Raw genomic sequence first — 19,497 nt, 5'->3', positions numbered from 1 at the left:
CCATACCCATACCCATACCCATACCCATTCCCATACCCATACCCATTCCCATACCCATACCCATACCCATTCCCATACCCATACCCATACCCATACCCATACCCACACCCATACCCATACCCATTCCCATACCCATACCCATTCCCATACCCATACCCATACCCATTCCCATACCCATACCCATACCCATACCCATACCCACACCCATACCCATACCCATTCCCATACCCCTACCCATACCCATACCCATTCCCATACCCACCAGCCTCCTTCTGCCTTAACCAGGCTGTGCGATGGTGTGAGCGGTGCCGCAGCGCCCGTGCTGCTCCCAGGCTGGGCACTGAGCGGTGCTGAGCACCCTGCATGGGCAGCGGGGTCCGGCCCTGGCACAGGGCTCCCTGTGGCGTGGCAGAGCAGAGCTCCCCGGGATGGACGGGGGAGCGGTGCCTGTCTTCTGCTCCCGACAAAAGCTTTGTCACGTAGCACTCACATCCACACGCTGGCTGCCCGCTGCAGGCTCCATTTTCTGCCTCTCGTGGCTGTGATTCACCAGAGCGCTCCTAATGCAAGGTTTCACTGTTGTTCTTAGCAGTGATACAAGTTGTTTCGTGAAATGCCTGAAAATTTTAGTCATTTTGAGAAATAACTGGTTTCATAATATGAGTGTAACACGTACACCGAGCAGGCAGTCGGGTGACAGAACGAAATTGGTTGCTCTTTTCTCCCGTGGCCGAGGGAGTTTCTGTTCTGCATTCTCACCGATTAAAGTTTCTTCTCCCTACAAATGTTATAAAGTCTGCTGTTTAGCTATAAACTGTTGCAAATGATAAACAAATCAATATTTGTTAATGTTATGATGCACTCGCATCTATCAGATACGCATGGAATGATTTATAGAGTACAGCATTTCAGGGCTGACCCTTGCAGGTCTCAGAAAGCACTTAAAAAATAAATTTACCCTGGCCTCTCTCACCCCATTTCAAAAAGGGTGACAAAGATGAAGTAATTTATAAGTCACACTTTTATTAATGCTTTTAACTTTCATATACTTGGCTTTCTTGCCCTCTGAGCAGCTAAGTGCAGCTCTTGGTCGAATGGTAACCTTCGGCGCTTTGAGGGGGGTTTTGTACAAATGATCAACTCATAAATAGGTGCTGTGCTCCGCATTATCCTGCCATAAATTCACAGGACCTTTCAAGTACATCAAGAAAGAGCAACTTGAACTAGGCGCTTTGCGCTTGAGTTTACAGACTAATGCAGTACTAATGAGCAGCTGGGCAAAGGGTTTCCAGAGCATGTCTAATGCTTTATGTTGTGATCCTGTGCTCGCTCCCCGGCTGGAGCAGCCCCCAGCAGGCAGCAGGGAGGTGGACACCACAGCCCATCTTCCCCTCTGCATCTCCCGTGCGGCTGCTTGGAGCTGGCTGACAGCGGAGTGCGGGCAGAACAGGCAATGCTGACTAGAACATAGTGCATGAACTAATTATTACCAATTACCACCCCTCAGATTAAAGATACCATTAGGAAAAAATGATGTAAAAGAGAACAACGTGTCAGAGAAACTCCAAAATACTTCCCGTGGTGAGCTCCTGCTGCTGGCTGCAGCCCCTGGGACACAGCTTCTATGTGGCTGCCACCAGCGGTTCCAGGACCTTTTCCATCCATACCCACGTGCTTGGGGAAGAGTTGTGTGGTGATGCTCATCTGAATTAAAAGCGCGTGTATTTTGGCTCAGATGGAAAAAAGCAAATAGCAATGAGACCCCACGGGGAGTTTCTGAGCATGGCTGGCCTGTGCTCCTTTCTGAGCCTTTCAGACTCCTTACAAACAGCTGCTGCACCCCGCAACAGATAACTGGGAAATAAACGAATTGTTCAAAATCAGCTCTTCGCAGTTAGTACCAAATTTAAGAAAACCCAGACACCCATCTGCCTGGAAGGGAGAGCTCACCCCATAGGGGCAGTAAGATCTGACACATCTGAGCCTTTTGCCCTCCCAGCAAAGCCCCACGTGTCTGGCAGCGTCCTGCACCCGTCTGGCACAGCCTGCCCAGAGAGGGGCTGGAGTCTCCCTAGAGATGTTCAGACCTGGCTGGGCACAGCCATGGCCATCCTGCTCCAGGTGACCCTGCCTAAGCCAGGGATTTGGACTAGACAACCTCCAGACGTGCCTTCCAACCTCGACTCTGTAATTAATCTTCTGCAAGGTGTTTTCTGTGGGCTGATTTATTCCGAGGAGAAAATCTAGCTATTTCCAGCTGGAAGCGTCATTAGGACTTGAGGAGAAAGAATGCTTTATTCAGCCGCAGATGAGTGACGCAGTGAGCATCCCACTCTCTGCTAGATCTGAGAGCTGACGGTCGGCCACTGATGTAATACGTCTAATTATGAAAGATGAGGAAAGAGGAAAGTGGTAAAGACGAGAATAACCAGCTATTTGTCAGGAAGAACAGAAGAATCATACTTCAAGTTTCTCTTGTGCACTTCTGATGTTTAAACCCAATGCGTAAAGGAACTCATTTTGGATTTTGCACTGGGATTTAGGGATTCCTCTAATCTTACTGGGGCTTCTAGGAGGTCTCTTAGAGAAAAGGCCTGCCCCTAGGGTCAGCAGAGCAGCCCTGACCTAGCTCCTGAGCCTGTTTGCTGGCTGATGATACGAACATCAGCTGGTAGAGCACAACTTGCTGATGGGACAAGCGTTACCTAATGCCATACAGGTGAAGGGCTTAAGCAATTGATCTGAGAGGTCATTTGGGTAGGAGGGAGTGAATATAAGGAAGGATAGAGCAGTTGGGACTGTTTAGGGGGAATGGCCCTGAAGCTGCAGAGAGAGTGATCTGCTCTGATGCAAGCAAGGTAGGTTTCTAGCTGTGGTTGCCTGGTTAAACCTCTCTGCTGCTGTAGGAATTAAAGAGCTTAAATTTTATGTATTTTGAAATGGTCTGGTATAAGGCAAGTCATTTGAGTATTAGAAGTTTTGCTGAAGTTTTCTGTTCTTAGCCTGGTTGTCTCTAGGACCAGCAATCTGTAGTGCTGGAAACGATGCCTTAGTCAGTGTCTTTGGGAAGCCCTGGTGGGTGTGTGTGGTGTACCTGAAGCTGTGCATTGACTTCTCGTATGCCTGGCAGTAGTGGAAGAGCATACTTCGATAGTTCAATACTTATCACTTGACAAATAATGATATTAAGTCCATCTAAAACTATTATTTTGTCTCTTCCTCCCCACCACATAAGTGAGAAATGTTTTTTTTTTCTAGGATGGGTTTCAGTGTTACTGTCAGAAATGAAACTTGTGTGCTCAGATATCAATCACACCCGGTGGCTGTGAGCTTGCCTTAAACCAGCTTTAGCTCAGGCAGCTCTAACCTGAATGACCCCCAGAGTATTGTGGTTTTGGATATATGATGTAATCAAAATGTACTTTCTTTTTGTTTGACAGAAACTTGTCTTTGCATGTAAGACTTCCATTATTAATGTAGTGTAAGCTGTACTAACGTATAGGACTTTGATGTGATTGCAGAGAAACTCTTGCTTTAGAAGGCTAGATTTTTTTTAAACTAAAGTCCTCTATAAAAAGCTGTATGAAATTTAACTATTTTATTTTAAAGTATGTAGAACCCTGCATAATGCAAATGTTCGAAAACTAGGCAAAAACTAGGCAACATGGCATGGGTAGAAACTATCTGAATGTATTGATTACTCTTTTCCTGAATCAGATCCATCTGTCAATTATGTTAGAAGTTGGGTGAAAAAAAGGCTTTTATTTCAGCATGAATATGTAATGTAGTGCTTGGGAAAAGCAAATTCCCTGTATTCAAACCATATGCATAGTCTGAACGTGGGCACTGCCTAGTCTGTTATTAATGAATATTGTTAACTCTGGGATCAGCTCAGTTGCCTCTGACTGCGCTGTTTGGCGGCTGGGGAGAGCTGCTTGTTTTTAAAACATAAGTGGTTTTTCACAATCTCTGCTTCTCATGTGCCACGTTCAAAAATACAGTCAAAGGGGAGCGATGTATCTCCTTGCAACTTTGTGAATTGCTGAGACTTGGTGTGATTAGAACACTTGATTTCTCTTTTTATTTTCTGAATAGTTAATGACAGCAATAGGGGTATAACACCTGATGGGAAATTTTGTCTTCCTAATGAGAAGGAGATGGCGAAGAAACAAATGAACTAGAACCTAGAAGCTCCTCTACACTGTCCTCCTTTTCCTCCTTCAACCACCAGGGTCACTGTGTTTTTCTCAGCAGGGGTTTGATTTACACCAGTGTATAATTTCCATCTTTGCAGTATGTGTTTGTACAAGGTCCGTGCTTTGCAAATATTGTCGTACTCCTCTTTGATAAAACAAACTGTGTCTCGGCTGCAGACTGTCGCTGTGGCTCAGGGAAGCTCTGCTCGGTTTGGCTGTGCGGGATGTGCTCCTGCCCAGGCGCTTCGGTGCTGCCACAGCTCTGAGCTTACACGGAGGTGAGCCCAGGAAGCACTGAAGGTGCTGCGTGCTCTGATGTGTGGCACATCAATCAGGCAGCTTCAGGCTACTGATTACGTGAAGGTACTTGAACATATGAATGCCAATCTACGGATGGACATCTAAAGGAGCTTTTCCAGCTTTTTCTTTTGTTGCTCTTATGCCAAAAAATAAATAACAGCACAGAAATGAAGTAATGACCCTTAAATCTAACTTTCTTCGACGGTATCTGTTCCAGTCAATGTGTATCAATACAGCACAATACAAGCCTTTGTATTTTAAAGCTGCCTATTCTAGGAGATTTCAGTCAGTGTAATTCTGCTGTTAATAATTTAAATGATGAAGTAGACTTGGTGAGAACAATAACCGTGAAACAGACAGAACTGTGTGCAGTGTAGGGCATAAATCCGTGAAAACTCAAGGCTCTGCTGTTGAGCGTCTGAGTGGATTAGCAGCTACATGGGAAACCCTGCTGTGGGTGGAGGCACGTGCTGCCATCGGGTAGCGGAGGAACTCCGTGAATTCAAGCCTTTGAGCTCTTAAAAAGACAAACCCAAAGCCAAACAATAATGAAGGAAAGTCAGTAACAGCAGAAATTAAGCTAGTATGTGCATTTTTGTTCCCTGAATTGTTCTTCCAGTTCTGCTTTGGGTCTGCTGTTCTGAGAAAACTGTTTCGAAGCTATGATCTCTTTGTATTCACATCTGGGTCCCTCTTTATTCAGCTTTGCATTCCGTGTAGCTGTGGAGTACAGGGATGGGGTGAATCTTTCAGCTTGTGATCCAGCACACTAATTCCAGCTGCTACAGCCTCCAGTTTCTAAACTAGGAGAGTTTGAATCAAGCCTGGCCAGGGCCAGGAGCTTCTGAACTCAGTTCTCCCAATTACAGGTGTTTGCCTGTGTACTCCTGTAAAAGATTTAGTCCTTCCATGGGCCTCAGCTGGCCTGCCTACACAAATTGAGGCAGCAAAAAACCCAGATCCTTTAATTGCTTCTGTGTGATTGTTAAGAGGTGAATAAGACCAGAAAAATCGTGAATTCTCATGGATGGCCATAAGTGATACCTGTGTGGTATTACAGAAATGTGGTGGAAACACCAATGCAATGGAACATGGGTTACTACTCCTGGGGAAGAGTGATGTGGACTGGGATGCTCAGCCAGGTGTTGTGGAAACTTGTGATCTCAAAGGGCTGGAAATCAGCACTGTCACTGTGGGTCTGGTGAAGCAGTGATGAGAGGGAGCAGGACGTCAGCTCTGCTGTGGGCACGTCCCAGGCCAGCAGCCACCACTGTCTGTTTGCTGCAATCCATCCCCTCCTGCTCCTCATTGCTGGCCCTGGGTCACCCCGCTCATCCTGCTGTCCCCTGGGCTGCCATCTCCACGGGGCTGTGTCCTCCTGGGGGAAGGGTGCTCTCAGTCCTGGAGCACCCAATTCGGCTGGTGGGCTTTAGTACTGGTAAACAGCTGATGTAAAGGGTATTGTTATCTTTGATTTCAATGACACTTGGTTCCCTAAACATTGTTTCTACAGTCAGTGCTGTGATTTTATGTTTTAAAGACTTGCATAGCAATTTCATATAATTGTTTAGGGTGGAAGAGACATTTAAGATCAAGTCCAACCATCAGTTTCTTTAGGCATCACCCAAGAAGATCCTGTAGAAAATTGTCTTAAAGTCATCTGTTGCTTTGTTTCTAAAGCCTTGCTGTAGATTTGTGGCTTCAAAGGGGCTGCTGGTGGTTGCAGTACCCTGTAATCCCCTCTTGTGGGGCTGGGGCTAACCTGGGTGGCAGAAAACATCCTGGCATCTTGTTCCCAACTGATGAGGGAGAAAGGAAGGAAAGCACTGTCCTGAGGTGCTTGTGGGGGAGGCAGCAGGGAGGGAAGATGCTGGGGCTGGGCAGTGATGGTAGCAGGAGCTGCAGGGGCTGTGTTTGGGGTGCAGGTGGGTGCTCACCGGAGCTGAAGGCAGGCTCTGGCTTAGGATCTCCCAAGAGGGGAGCAGAGGAGGAGGATCCCTCCATTGCCCTGCAGGTCATGCTGCTGTTGGTGCAGTCCAGGACAGGGCTTTGTGGGCGAAGAGCACATTGCTGGCTAATGTTGAGCTTCTCATCAACCAACACCCTGTGTTCTGAGCAGGAAGACACTTGATAATAACGTGCAGACAATGCCACAGTGGTGTCTTGTGCCAGAGATTTGCATCCCTCAAGCCAGCGTTTGGCTGCTCAGCGGGACCAGACCTGTGTCCTTAGGGGATGCACAGCGAGAAACTGCTGCAGGAGGTCGAAGGCTACAGGTCCTCAAGGGATTCTGCTCAATTTTGGGGAAAGATGCTCATTAAGAAATGAACTATCACTTCCTGGGAGCAAGCTGTGATTTCACACACAAGAAAATATCGCACGGTTACAATGTGCCAGGACACACCAAGCTGGAGCTGGTTGCTGGTGTCTGTTCTCCCCGTGCAGCTCCAGCCCCCAGCAGGCTCGCTTTGCTCTCCTGAACACTTTGCTGGAAGTGTGCGACCAGAGCTGTGGGTGTGGGAGCACAAAGGCTTGCTTATCCACAGAACAATGGATGTAACTAAAAATTGCCATTTTCCAAAGTCATTTATTTTGTGTGGTTCCGTGCTCCCAAAGTAGGTGCTGATTGCTCCTTTGGCTTTAGCCATGTGGTGGGGCCCTCTCTTGTCAAGTGGGGTTCTGGGGGATGTCGTGCTTTCTGAGCACCCAACTCCTTGTGGCTTTGCGTGCATAGATCCCTGTGCCTGGGAATTCCCTGAGGTTGGTGGGGTCATCAGGGGCTGCAGCTGAGGCTTGAGTGAAGCTGGGGCAGGCGGGGAGCAGAGGGGGTCCTGTGCTGTGCCTGGATTCCCACCGCACCTCGCTCCGAGTACATGGAAACGCGGCGTTGTTAATGATGAGAACGTGATTATAACCAAATGGAAGATGAGGTGGGATTTGCAAATTGCTTAGAATTATTGCACTTAATTATAGTGAGACCTGTGAAGTCGGGGAAGGCTCTGTTCCTGCGCGTGATGTGCTCGCCAGCTGCCTTTGTCAGGGTCCCTGCTGCGGGGCAGGGGTCGGGGCTGGCAGGGCGCCTGTGGGCACTGTCCTGTGCCACCCCGATGTCCTTGCGGAGCTGTCGGGCTGGCTGTGATATTTCATTATGCTGATTTTAACTGGCGTGAGTAAAACTTGCAGACAGGCTCTGGTACTGGGGGAGGAGGAAAGACTGGAAAAAACAACCCATAAATTAAAATAATAAGAGTATGGGCCAGCAAACAGCACACACATGGACAACAAAGAGAGTCACCCTAATAAATACATTCACTTTGATTTACGGTGTTGTGATAATCTATACCGTCATCCTTGCAGTAGTTGGGAGGTTTTTTGTGTGGTGATGAAGGACAAAATCAATGTTGGGTCTCTTCATTCTTTTAATAAGAAGAAAATAATTCCCCCTCTGTGTTCTGCCAGTCTTGGGACTTGGCTTCAAAATCCATATAAATCTGTAAAAATGTAATACTGCCTTAGGATTTTTTTTTTCCTCCTGTTCCTGAAGGAGGGTTTTCCTGAAGATGTTTTTGTCTCAGCTCTGGCTTGTAAACCTGGCTGCTCCTGCAGCCTTCCCCACCCCTGCCCCTTCCCCTGGTGCAGGTGACCGCCTGCCTCTGCCCCCCCTCCGAAACCCGGGGCTGGGGCGCTGCTGGGCTCCGTGCTGAGTGCTGGCTGGGGGATCTCTGCAGGACAAGCTGAGAAATAGCCTATGAAGGACAAGAAGTGCAAATGTTTACAACTTTCTAGAGTAACAGGATTGAAATGTAAATAATGCTGACTGAGCATCACCCGCCAGCGAGGCTCAGCGGTGCCCTGCCAGCCAGGGACAAAGTGTGGCTGAGATGTGCCCACTTCTGCGGCACAGAGCAGTGAGCAGGCAGGAGAACACAGCCAGTGTTAGGGGAAAGAAAACTTGGAGAGAGGTGTGGGTATGACAGTTGGAGACAGTACGAGTTTCCTCAGCCTTTGCTTTGTTGGATTTGTGCCCTGCTCCCAAAGGACACAGGTTTTCACGTTTCGGTAGCTTCTCCGCCTTGGTGCAGAGCTGCTGAGATGGCTCTGGGGGATCTGTGCTGTTACCTGGCTCTGGTGGCAGAGGCCAGGGCCACCAGCTCATCCCCGAGCATGGCTGTGTGCCTGGGGGTGCCTCCTGCAGCTTGGAGCGTGGCCGTGCCTCCGCTGTGCCTGCAGCCAGCACGGTGCGGGGCAGCGAGGTGCTGGGGATCCCCCTGTGTGCATGGCTCAAACAGGAGGGAGGTGGCACAGGGCTGGCAGGGTGCAGGGATTTCTCGTTGTTTTGTATTTACATCCCAAACAGTGGTGAATGTGGAATGTTTTTGTAGATTCGATTCCCTGGGTGAAGAAGTAAGTAACGCCTAAAATTCTGTCCTAAGAATAGAATAAACATCTCCGGGACCCACGAGAGGAAGCTGCTCCTTCTTAATACATCTGTTACAGAAAACACATCGTGTCTTCCCTTGGCAGTGTATTTAGAAAACACTGAAATTGATAAATATTGATAAAATTAGCCACTTTTATTGACTTCTAACGATATTTTAGTATCAGCATCATCAACGTGATATTCCTGTAAAGAAATTGTAGCAATCTTAGAAATGCTTTTCCAGATATAAATCAACTGCCTTAAAATTACTCTTTTGCAAGCCCTCAACCAAGCATATTTAGAAAAGTTAAACATAAACTGTTTTCTCTCCGTGGAATTAGCTGATGAGTAATTTAATATATATGCTTTGTGGCACGTTTTTTGTGAACTATATTTCATTATCTTTAAGTGCATTAGCTGATACTTTAAATTCTATGGAAGCAGGAGTTTAGTTACATGAACCAGCTTTCTCCGTGGGGTGGGCATGGAGTTACTGAGCTAATGCGTGCGCTGTCACTGCGGCTGTGCAAGAAAACAGCACGGGACCTGAATTTTCTGTGTATACGAGTGTAAAACCTCCTAGTGCAGAGGTTTTTAAGCTTGTGTGTTAAAAAAAAAAACAAAAACCAAACACTTCTTCCAGATAAAATTATCACTGTAATCCACATAATTTTTGTGGTGCATTTTTTATATGGGGGGTGGGGGGACTCCTGCTAAATGCAGCCACATGCTGCTGCACAGCACGGGTTTGAAGCAGCTGCTGCTGCTTTGCAGGAGCTGTGTGGTACCTGCATGGGGACCAGGGAGGACGTTCTGCATCCGAAACCTGGGGCCTGGGAGGGTGTGGGTGCTTGTTCCCAGCTCTTGCTGGGCGTGCTCTCAGTTTGGGGCCTGTCCTTCTCCCTTTTGTGGGAGCGGTGGGCTTTTTAAATCACTTTCCAGTGGCCTTTAGCCTGAAAAGATTACATTTTTGGGGACTGTGGAGGACCAGCCTGCTGTCAGAGCAGAAAATCAAATTTTTTGATGTGATGTTGTTGCATTAAAAGGGCCAATCTTGTGTCATGTAACATGTGAGTAATGGGGCTAGCATGTGATGTCAAAAATTTCCAGCTGCCTCATAAATAAGCACAGCACAGCCCTTCCCCCCGTGCCCACCGAAAGGTCACCCCGCTTGAACCGGGGCTCGCATCCCAAATTACCAGCGCGCACGGAGTCAAGGTTAAAGGTACAGTATCCCCTTTCAAAAGGCACATGTCAGTGTCTGTGCTGGGAATGATAAATAACGTTTGAAGCGGGCTATCAATTTTCAAGGCCCCCCCGCGGCACCGGACGCTGAGGTCTGGCTCTGCCGAGGGCCCGCAGCTCCGGCGCTGCGGTGCGGGGCTTGTGCCGCATGGCACCGGCTCTCGCTGTGCTGGGGAGGCTGCAAGCACCATGGGCTGGCCCAGAGCGTGCACTGAGACAGCCGGGGTTGGACCCTGAGCATTTACAGCTTTACCTGCCCGCAGCTCACCCAAATGAGCCAAGGCACCGGGTGCAAGCTCTGGTTTGCTGCTGTCTGTGCGCACGGACACCCTGACCTTGCCCTCCTGTTGTGAGCCTGTCCGACACCACCCTCAGCCACATCCCCTCATGGGGTGAGTTTTGGAGGACTCTGGCCTGACCACAGTGTGCAGGGTAGAGGTGCTTACGGTACTGTGGACACCTGACATTCCCTGTTCCTAGCTCTGTGTTGCTCCCGGCACAACTGCCGTGCTGGCTGCAGACCGGTCCTTTGTGTGCATCTGTTGTGCGTCTGTGGAGGTGCCTTCCTGCCTGATAAATAGTTGGGAAAATACCCTCAAATCTTTCTTGTGAAATACAATGTTGTTTGTGGGGTTTAAAGCCCGTATAAATCACTATTAACCCTTTTTTACATGCAGGCAACAAAGCCACCATGGTTAAGGTCATGCACATAAGTTACGTATCCAAATTTGGCTTCAAATGAGGCTGTGCTTCCATAACCAACAGATAATTTTGTTATTCAGCACCAACCCATCGCATGCTCCACTGCGCTCACTAAATGGGGTTAGCCTCCTGTAGAAAGATAGCGAATTAGCATATAATTCAAGCATATATAACAATGCATATGCAACAGAGGGACAAATTAAGGTTGAATAGGTAAATTTAATTATAGCATTTTCCAGCTTTTTGGTACTCTCCCATTTTATACATAGCTCTTGGGGGGGGGGTGAGGAAATACCTCAAATTATTTTGTTAGGGGAGCTGGATGTAGAGGCAGCCCCAGCCTGCAGAAGCCTGGTGGGGTGGAGGAGCCTGCGGGGGAGGTCAGGGGGTTGCTGCGGGGCCAAGCAGCTTCTGGTGGGGCACCCGGCTGCCCAGAAAGCAGTGGGTATGGGAAATGTCTGTCCAACCCTTATGGGATAGTGGGCTTGTGCACTGCTGTGCTGAGCTTGTAGCTAGGCTGGAGGACACTTTGCTCCTTGGTTTTATTTATAGGTTTTTCAGTTCCTAGAGGACTTCTGTTTTCTAGGTTTATTTCACATTTTGGGTTTTATATCTCAGATCCTTGGCAATTTGAGCAGCTTATGGGCAACAAATAGAAAAGACAAATCAGCTTTCCTTTAAAGATCATCACTGTTTGCAGATGGGCCAGCACACAGACATCTGAAAAGGGATGGAGAAACCATGGAGACCCTCAGGCCGCATACTGGTGCGGGCCACCTGCTGTGCCACAGGTCACAGTGGAGCTGCTGTGTGCCAGGACTGGCTCTGCTGCTGCCAGGGCACAGAACCCACAGCACGCTGTGGTGGAGGTGAAGACGGTGCTCCAGGTTGGGTTGGCCAGGCACTGAGCAGCAGAACCCAGCAGGTTTTGCAGCTTAGCACAATTTAGGGTCTCTGCCACTGGGGGCTGGTGGCAGTGGAGGAGGGATGCTGCAGGAGGCAGATGGCACCCAGGGGATGTCTGTGTGCTCTGGGGTGGGCACAGGCACTTGTGTGAGTCATAAGGGCTCTTGGTGGAGCTGCTGGAGACAAATGAGCACTTTCAGAGGCTGTGTCGGACAGGTCGGGAGCTGCCTGCTCCTCTCCAGAGAGCTATTTGTCTGCGCTGGCCACCTTCTGCTGTGCTTTTCTCTCTCTGGCAGCACAGGGCCATGTGGATTAGGTCAGACTTCTCTACAAGTGAGACATCCCAGCGGGGAACCGGATCCCACCCTGGAGCTCCACGGATGCTGTGGTGCTTGCAACCCCGTTCCCTCCAGCCCCTGGTCCTGGGGGAGGCGGAGGAGTGCCCCGTAGCCGAAGCAGGGACACCCCACTGCTGCGAGCCGAGGGCAGGTCAGAGCTGATGGGACCGACTGGAATCCTCACCCACGTGTCCAGCCCTGACCCACAGCCCCCTGAGGGCCAGGTGATGAGCCAGGCACCAGAGGTGTCCGCGTGGTGCCTCCTGCTGTGGGCTGCCACGCGGCTCCTGCTCGGGGTGCTCACCGGCAGCTGCAGCAGGGCGGGGGGCAGCAAGTCAAGTGTGGTACCCGGACAGCCGGGGATGTGTGGGGAACCTTTTGAAAGAGCTTAAACAGGTTAATCAACTTTATAACTTGAAAGCTTTTTTGCATTTTTTTGTAGAGGTGCTTCCTTCAAGAAGGCTTTTTCCATCTCCAGCTCTGGGGGTGAAGCTGGCTGCCCCATTTGTGCCGCGTTGCTTCCACAAGCCAGAGGAGCCGCGGTTCCCAAAGCACGAAGCCTCTCCCTGTTGGAGCAGAGCCTCATCTCATAGCAGCAGATGGGGTTTATGTGCCAGACTAGTTTATCTCCCGTTTACCTACATGTTTTTTATGGAGTTGTCTGTAAGAGACTGGACACCAGTGTAGCACCCAGTCCCACAGCGGGAGCGTGATTTTGGCTCCTGAGCCCAGCGCCCTTGGTCCTGCGGGGTGGTGCCAGAGCCAGCGCCCCGGGAAGGCGCTGCTGACCCGCTCGGTGTAGCAGCCGTCAACCCCAAACCCGACAGAAGCAGCTACATCTGTTTTGGCTTTGTTCGCAAGGCAGAGGGGAGGGAGGTGCACTCTGTGGTCAAGGGCCAAACTACATGTCATATTTCATTACCTTCATTAGCTACTACAGAAGGCTGTGTTAAAAGAAAGGAGGTTGTGGTTAACCCTTCAGCTGCCAGCTTTTATTTAAAATTCACTTTTATTTCCTCTTCTTGCTCTTCTCTTTACCTTTGTTTTTAGCTTATCAAAACTGTAAATCACCTTTATGCCTGGGATTTTGCCCCCTTAAAGTAAAAGAGGCAGCGAGCTGCTGCTCCGTTCCTGGCTAGCCGAGCAAACCATCTGGAAACGGTTAAAGGGAACAGTAGTGTAAACCCAAAAGGGAAAGTGTATTTAGCATTAATAACACTTTCCTTTTTATTTTGTCCACAGTTGTCTCTTCCTTTTCCACCTCACATTATTCTGTTGATTTAATATTGCTGGCTCCTTCTGATGGAGGTGAGGTGAAAGGGCACTCTGGCTGCAGTGAGGTTGGCTTGGATTTTGCTTGCTGGGTAAGGATGCAATCCCTATGAACGAGTACTGTGAAAGGAATGGAGAACTCCCCACACATTGATTAAACTAAATACAGGGTGGAGACGCTGTATGACAGAGTTGATGCATCGGATGTTTCCCTTGCAGTTAGTTGGCTTTGAACAGCACTTGGCTACATCCACCCACGATGCGACGATACAAATGTTTGATCACACCCTTCATACACTTTGCTAACAAGGATGTTCCCTAATTTAATAACTTAAACATGGCACTACCAGCATAGTGCTGTGCCCGGTGTCCTGGGTATAGGAAGGAGCCCTAGAGAAAACGAGGGCTTTACTGCAGCTGGTCCTGGGCTCGGCGCGGGGTCCCCTCCTGGGAGCAGGGGGTGCGCTGGGTGTGTGGCTTGTTTCTGTAGGGGCTGTGGGTGGGGTGGTGCTGCACCGCTCCCTGCGGCACAACTGGTTGTACTGGGAGCACTGTGCTGAACTGGGATGGGAGGCAGGCAGTGTCCTCTTGCTTCACGGACTGCTGAAGTCTGGGAACATGTTTGGTGGCTGTCACAGCACTGCTCGGCTCCTGGTTTTGGTTTCTGTATGTTAATGAACCTTGTTTTAAGAGAAAATCCGAACAAAATTACTGGCTGGCCTCACGTTAGCTTTCCAGCTGATCTATTTGCTGTACGCTTTCATAGCACAGCCTTTTGTTTGGAGGTAACAAGATAGGATTTTTTGTCTTTTTAATGTCTTCTCTAATACAAGCATGTAATTTTTTTTTAAATCCGCAAGCTGGTCAATTGGTTTCAGAACTTATGCATCACACTATGTCTGCAAATAAGTTTAGGAAACAAACTGAGAAATCAATCTGAAAACTATGTCAATTTAAAAATTAAGAATGAATTAACAGCTGGGAGTGTTTTATTGATATTGCAGTGTTACAGATCTGACAGCAGAAACAAAACTATTCTTTAATTAATAAAAACTCCTGAGCAAGAGACTATTGAACTGATACCATTTCCCTTCACAGTCTAAATCTTCTCCCTTTTCTCTGGCAAGTGTCTATTTATTATTTGTTCTTGCATTTTTACACAGATATGTTCAGACATAATCTGTGCTGAGGCAAGATAGCATAGCAGGATTAAGATTTAGCTCTTTATCTGGCAGCAACAACAGCACATACAGTATTTTCACTATGGTTCTTAAAATCCCAGAAGACTACGTTCTGAAATTACTCAAATTTCTTAAAAGATGTGTGTGAGAGGCATATGTCTTAGCAAGTATGCCTGTAATATCAAGCAGGCAGTACTTTTTCTTAAAATTTGACTCAAATTTTGATTTGGAATGAGATTTTTATCTGATTGTTTTGGCTGGCACACATGTCTACTACAAATTTGTAAACCTTTGGTAATAGGTGTTTTTAATGGAAATACCTACACAACCTTAACCACACTGGAGTCAATGCAGTGTGATTAAAAAATGGGGCAGAACAGCAAAAATACTGCTTTTAATTTATCATTTAGTGGTAGGAAAAGGCTTGTTTACTTCTTTCATCCTCTGTGCTCCTAAGACGTTCAGCCATTATTTTGAAATGTATTTTATAATAAAAATCTCAGTGGTTATGTTGCCTAGGGCTTTAGTGTCCATTTTTGAGAAAGGAAGTATTTTTAAGCTTAAAAAAATATTCTGTTGACTGATTACATTTCACTGTTTTAGTTGGATGCTGCTGCCTTGAAATATACTTACATCAGAGACTTTAAAATAATTCTTTGTGACCCTGTGAATCAAAAGGGTTCAGTAACTCAGGAACATTTCATATACAGTATATTTCTTATTCTATTTTAAGCAATTAGCTTATTTTTACAGGCTCGGTGTACATTTTCTATAGGTACTTTTATAGATGAACGCTTTCACTCCCATAAATTCAGGTGCAAGGAGATGCATGGAAGTAGGTGTCCAGCTGGCACGTGTTATCCATGTGTTTCCTGCAATACAGCAGGAAAATTGTCACACAGCAAGCTTTGATGCAGTCCAGGATGGGATGTCCCGTTCTCCTTTAGGGACTCACGGATGTGGGGTGAGCCTCACAACCACATTACGCCTGTGTTCTTGGCACGGGGCAGCGGTGATGAAACCACACCAGCCTTTTGCTGGGAAAACTTCTTTGTTCTTGGTTCTGCAGATAATGTGTTAACTGGGAGCCACGCTAATACCTGAGATGAAAACTCACAGCAAGACAGGGATTGTCAGGAGAAGCCTCTCAGGCTGTGGCTCTTACAGCAAGACCTCAAATTAATTCTCCTCCATGTCAAGAGCATTTGGCCTTAGACACAACAGAGACAGTCACATTTCATTGCAGTCAGGTTTCAAAGCCTGTTTGCCCAGGTGCTCATTCAGTTGTCCTCAGCAGAAGAACCTCAGGCAACTCTGTACAGTGCAAGCCAGAAATAAACTCCTGCATGCTCGCACTGAGCACTCCCCGGAGCCTGGAGGCCTGATCTTAGCCATCGCTGCTGACCCTCTGCCCACGGATGCTTCCAGTAGGCAACCCCTGGCACAGAGTGCTTGCTGTGTTAAAGTGAAAAAGGAAGCAGGATACACAGCAAGGTCAATTGGCATGTGCACAGATCCCTCCAGAAGATGAGCTGGAAGTAGATCTCTTCTATCATTCCAGTGCTCCCCCCATCTAACAGCAGCCCACAAACTGCAATCCTCCACATGTATCAATGTGAAAATAGCTAAAAACATATTCCCCTCGTTCCCCAGGGACGAACAAATACCTTCATGAGTGGTAAATGAGATCTACTGCAAGCACAGAAACTGCTATAGATATGTAACAGAAAGGAAACCTAACAAATGCATTCTGTACAATGCAGATTGCTTTTTCAAGGTTACATCTGGTGAATGCACCTGAAGTGGGGATGTTCTGATGTGGGGAGCTGTTAATTATCATGTGCCACAGACAGCTAATGCCTAGGATTATTTTTCTTGATTTTTTTTTCTGGGCACCTAAACAGAATGTTGAGGGGAAGTGTGCAATGAGATGTGGCCTCCCACTTGCAAGAAGATGCAGGAGGTGAAATGTGGGTCAGTGTGCCCTGGTCTGCAGAGCTAAGGGGAAAGGAGCCTGCTTCTAGCCACATGAGGTCTTCTGTATTGCACAGCGAGATCCCAGGGTCCTCCACCTGCTGTTCTCCATTAAAACCAAGAGCTCTGTCTTGTAAATGAATGTGGAAATGATGAGCAGAGTTAGGTTCCCCAGCCTCACTGCAAGCCTGCAGCTCCTGCTACCTGGCTGTGGGGTGGTGATGCCCACCTTGGGCTGGGGGCCATGTGGTGGCAGGAGCCACAGGCAGCATGGAGGGGGCAGACCCCAGGTGCTGGGGCCCAGGGAGTCCTGTCCCAGCTTCTGCTGCTCGTTTAGGGCCAATGGCTCGGTGGTCTTGGTGGGACTGTGGCTCTGCAGCAGAGGGGATGCTCCGTGGGGTGGTGCTGAGCCTGCTGGTCTCAGCAGAGCACCTGAGAAGCAACGGGAAAATCTTTAAACTTACAGCACCCTGGCTCAAAGTAAGAGTTCTGAAATCAGCAGTTATTTTGAAAATGGGGGTTTAATTTCATAATTTCATCATCTGCCAGTTCATTATTGCAGTACAACAGTGATGATGTTTATGCAGCTTCGTAAATATGCTTTAAAAGCCCAGATGAAAGCAGCCTGTATGTGTGGAGTATTATTGGTGCTGCAGCATTGTCAGCTCGTTTCCACAGGTGTTCAGAGTGGTGGAAGTATCTGCTAAGTTTGTGTCAGTGCAAGCAAAGTGCCTGAGGAAACAGCACTGAGAAAACCAGTGCACATGGTAAGGTGGACTTGGCCAGGAAATCTCCTTACACTTTCTCCAAGATCGGAGCTTGGGGATGAAGTAGGTTGGGAGTGGGCTACATGGGCAGGATCACGCAGGGCTGGAGGAGTGTTCTGGGGCTAACGTAATTTGTGAGTGAGGGACATTGTTCGAGCTCTGTAAGAAAGTGCTTACTGCCTGCCTCCAACCAGAGCTATCAGTATATCACTTTCAAAATGAGCAGTTTAAATTAAAAGCTAAACTAAAAGAAACCTGACTGCATCTGGGACTTGTCAGAAGCCTCATTCAGATGTGCTATTGTCACATCTTCCAGGAGCCTGAAGATGTGGAAGATAATTATCCCATCCCATAGACAAGTCTATTTGTTCCTTACACCAGTTGCTTCTGTGGCTGTTATATGGCAATTTGAGTTGTTCCCCCCTGCCCCTCATTTAAAGGGTACAGCAGATTTAGGCTGCTGCTCTATTTTTTGTTTGCATATGGTGCAAATCCAAGTACTTTGTAAAGCGAAGTTGATCGGGATTCTCCCATTCCCAGACCCCATTGCCACACCCATCTGTGGATTTAGAGATTTGTTATCTGAAGAGGTGTAATGAAACGGTCACAGCCTTTAAGTAGAGTTCACCCCATCCTGTGAGGACAAATCTTCAGAGCCTCTTGCAGATGTTGCAGCAGACGTGGCCCCAGCAGTGGGTGTGAGCATAGAAGTCCCTCGGTCGGTGGTGGCAGCAGGTCAGAGCGTTCCCTGTCCCCACGGCTGATGGTAGCTGAGACGCTGGCAGTGCAGGGCTATAACCCCTGCCATCTCCTGGGTACTCAATAACACATACATGAAAACAGACCACCAAACATTCATTAAGCTATTTAACATTGTGTACCTGATTAAAGCCTTTCTAACAGCCTGCTCTCTCACTGCCGGGTTAGTGAGGTTCATTCTTTGTTTCAAAAAATCTTGATGGTCACAAATAAGAAATACTCTGCAGAGCAATAAAATCACTTGAAAGGTGTGTGTGCTTATGTAGGTTTTTTTTTTTTTTTTTTTTTTTTTTTTTTTGTGGTGGAGAATCTGATTTCTAGATAGACTGTTGGGTCCTGGCATCCCCCGTGCCCCCTGCAGGGTCTGTGAAGATATTTGGGAATCCCTGGTTCCCTGAGTCATTGCAGGTCTCGGGGCCAGCTGGCATGAGGTGAGGGCTCGCACTGCCTGCCCAGCCTTGTGCTGGCTACTGCTGCTCATCACCCCGCGCCTCTTGGACTCTGCTCCTTGCTGGGCATTTTGGGGCCCTCGGTGAGCAGGCAAGGAGCTCTGCTGGTGACTCGCCTTGGTCCAGCTGCCCTCGCTCCTAGGCAGAGCTCTGGCTCCAGCAATCCTGCCGGGTGCTGGGCATGGTCCTCACCTCCTGCTATGCTCCCCGGAGGCTCCAGTGCCAGGGGGGAAGGGGACCCGGGGGGCTGTGCCCTGGAGGATTGCTGCTCCCCTTCGGGAGGCACAGCGATCCCTGCGTGTGGAGGGAAGGAAACTGGAGACGCCCACTGATACTGGTGGGGAAGAAAATGTGAATTTCAGAAGTGGAGGGAAGAGGAGGAAAGGGATTGCCTTTCTTTGTATTAATATAAGATGAAGATTAATTCTGCTAGCAGGATTCTGTTGTCTTGTCAGAATTCAGTGGTTTTCTATTTTGGATCAGTGCAGTGCCAGAATGTAAATCCGATTGCCTTGTGTCTTTCAAAATAAAATCAAAAAGCCTCGCTGATTGCTTATATGGGCAGCTAGCACACCTTAAGAAGTAAGAAAGGTTCAGACAGGAATATAATAAGGCCTGGGAAAGTGGCAGCATGAAAGGGATGACCTTTATTTGCAATCATAGCTGAGATTTACAGTTTATTACTGATAGCTTTTATAAAGAGCCATTCAGTTCAGAGGTGAGAGGTTTGTCATCTGGAAATGCAATTAACTTTAGCCTTATCCCAATCCCCCTGGTCTTAGTGTGAGAGCAGCACTTCAGCAATATCATGATTTTCCCTCTAATTTCTTTTTTCCCTACATTTTTGTCTCTCATATCCCTTGTTCTTTGGCATAAATGCAGGTGCATGTTTTTCGCTGCTATTATATCATTATTATTAGATGCACCTTTGAATTTTTTATTAGATCCAACTTGATTTTTGAATGAGAAGATTTCAAAGAAGAGTGAC

The 19,497-nt window shown here is 47.8% G+C and overlaps 1 long non-coding RNA gene across 1 annotated transcript in view; it reads left to right on the top strand.

Moving 5' to 3' along the window:
- Positions 1 to 2,793: 2,793 nt before the first annotated feature.
- The window catches only part of LOC106019041 (uncharacterized), a 73,515-nt gene continuing 56,811 nt past the window's right edge, over positions 2,794 to 19,497 (top strand). Inside the window, exon 1 of the long non-coding RNA XR_001193558.5 lies at positions 2,794 to 2,858. This is a non-coding gene — a long non-coding RNA (uncharacterized lncRNA). The remainder of the gene's footprint in view (positions 2,859 to 19,497) is intronic.

This window comes from Anas platyrhynchos, chromosome 12 (assembly GCF_047663525.1).
Source record: "Anas platyrhynchos isolate ZD024472 breed Pekin duck chromosome 12, IASCAAS_PekinDuck_T2T, whole genome shotgun sequence".
Lineage (NCBI taxonomy): Eukaryota > Metazoa > Chordata > Aves > Anseriformes > Anatidae > Anas > Anas platyrhynchos.
Note: the sequence above shows the minus strand (reverse complement) of the source record. Positions and strands in the feature narration are given on the sequence as shown.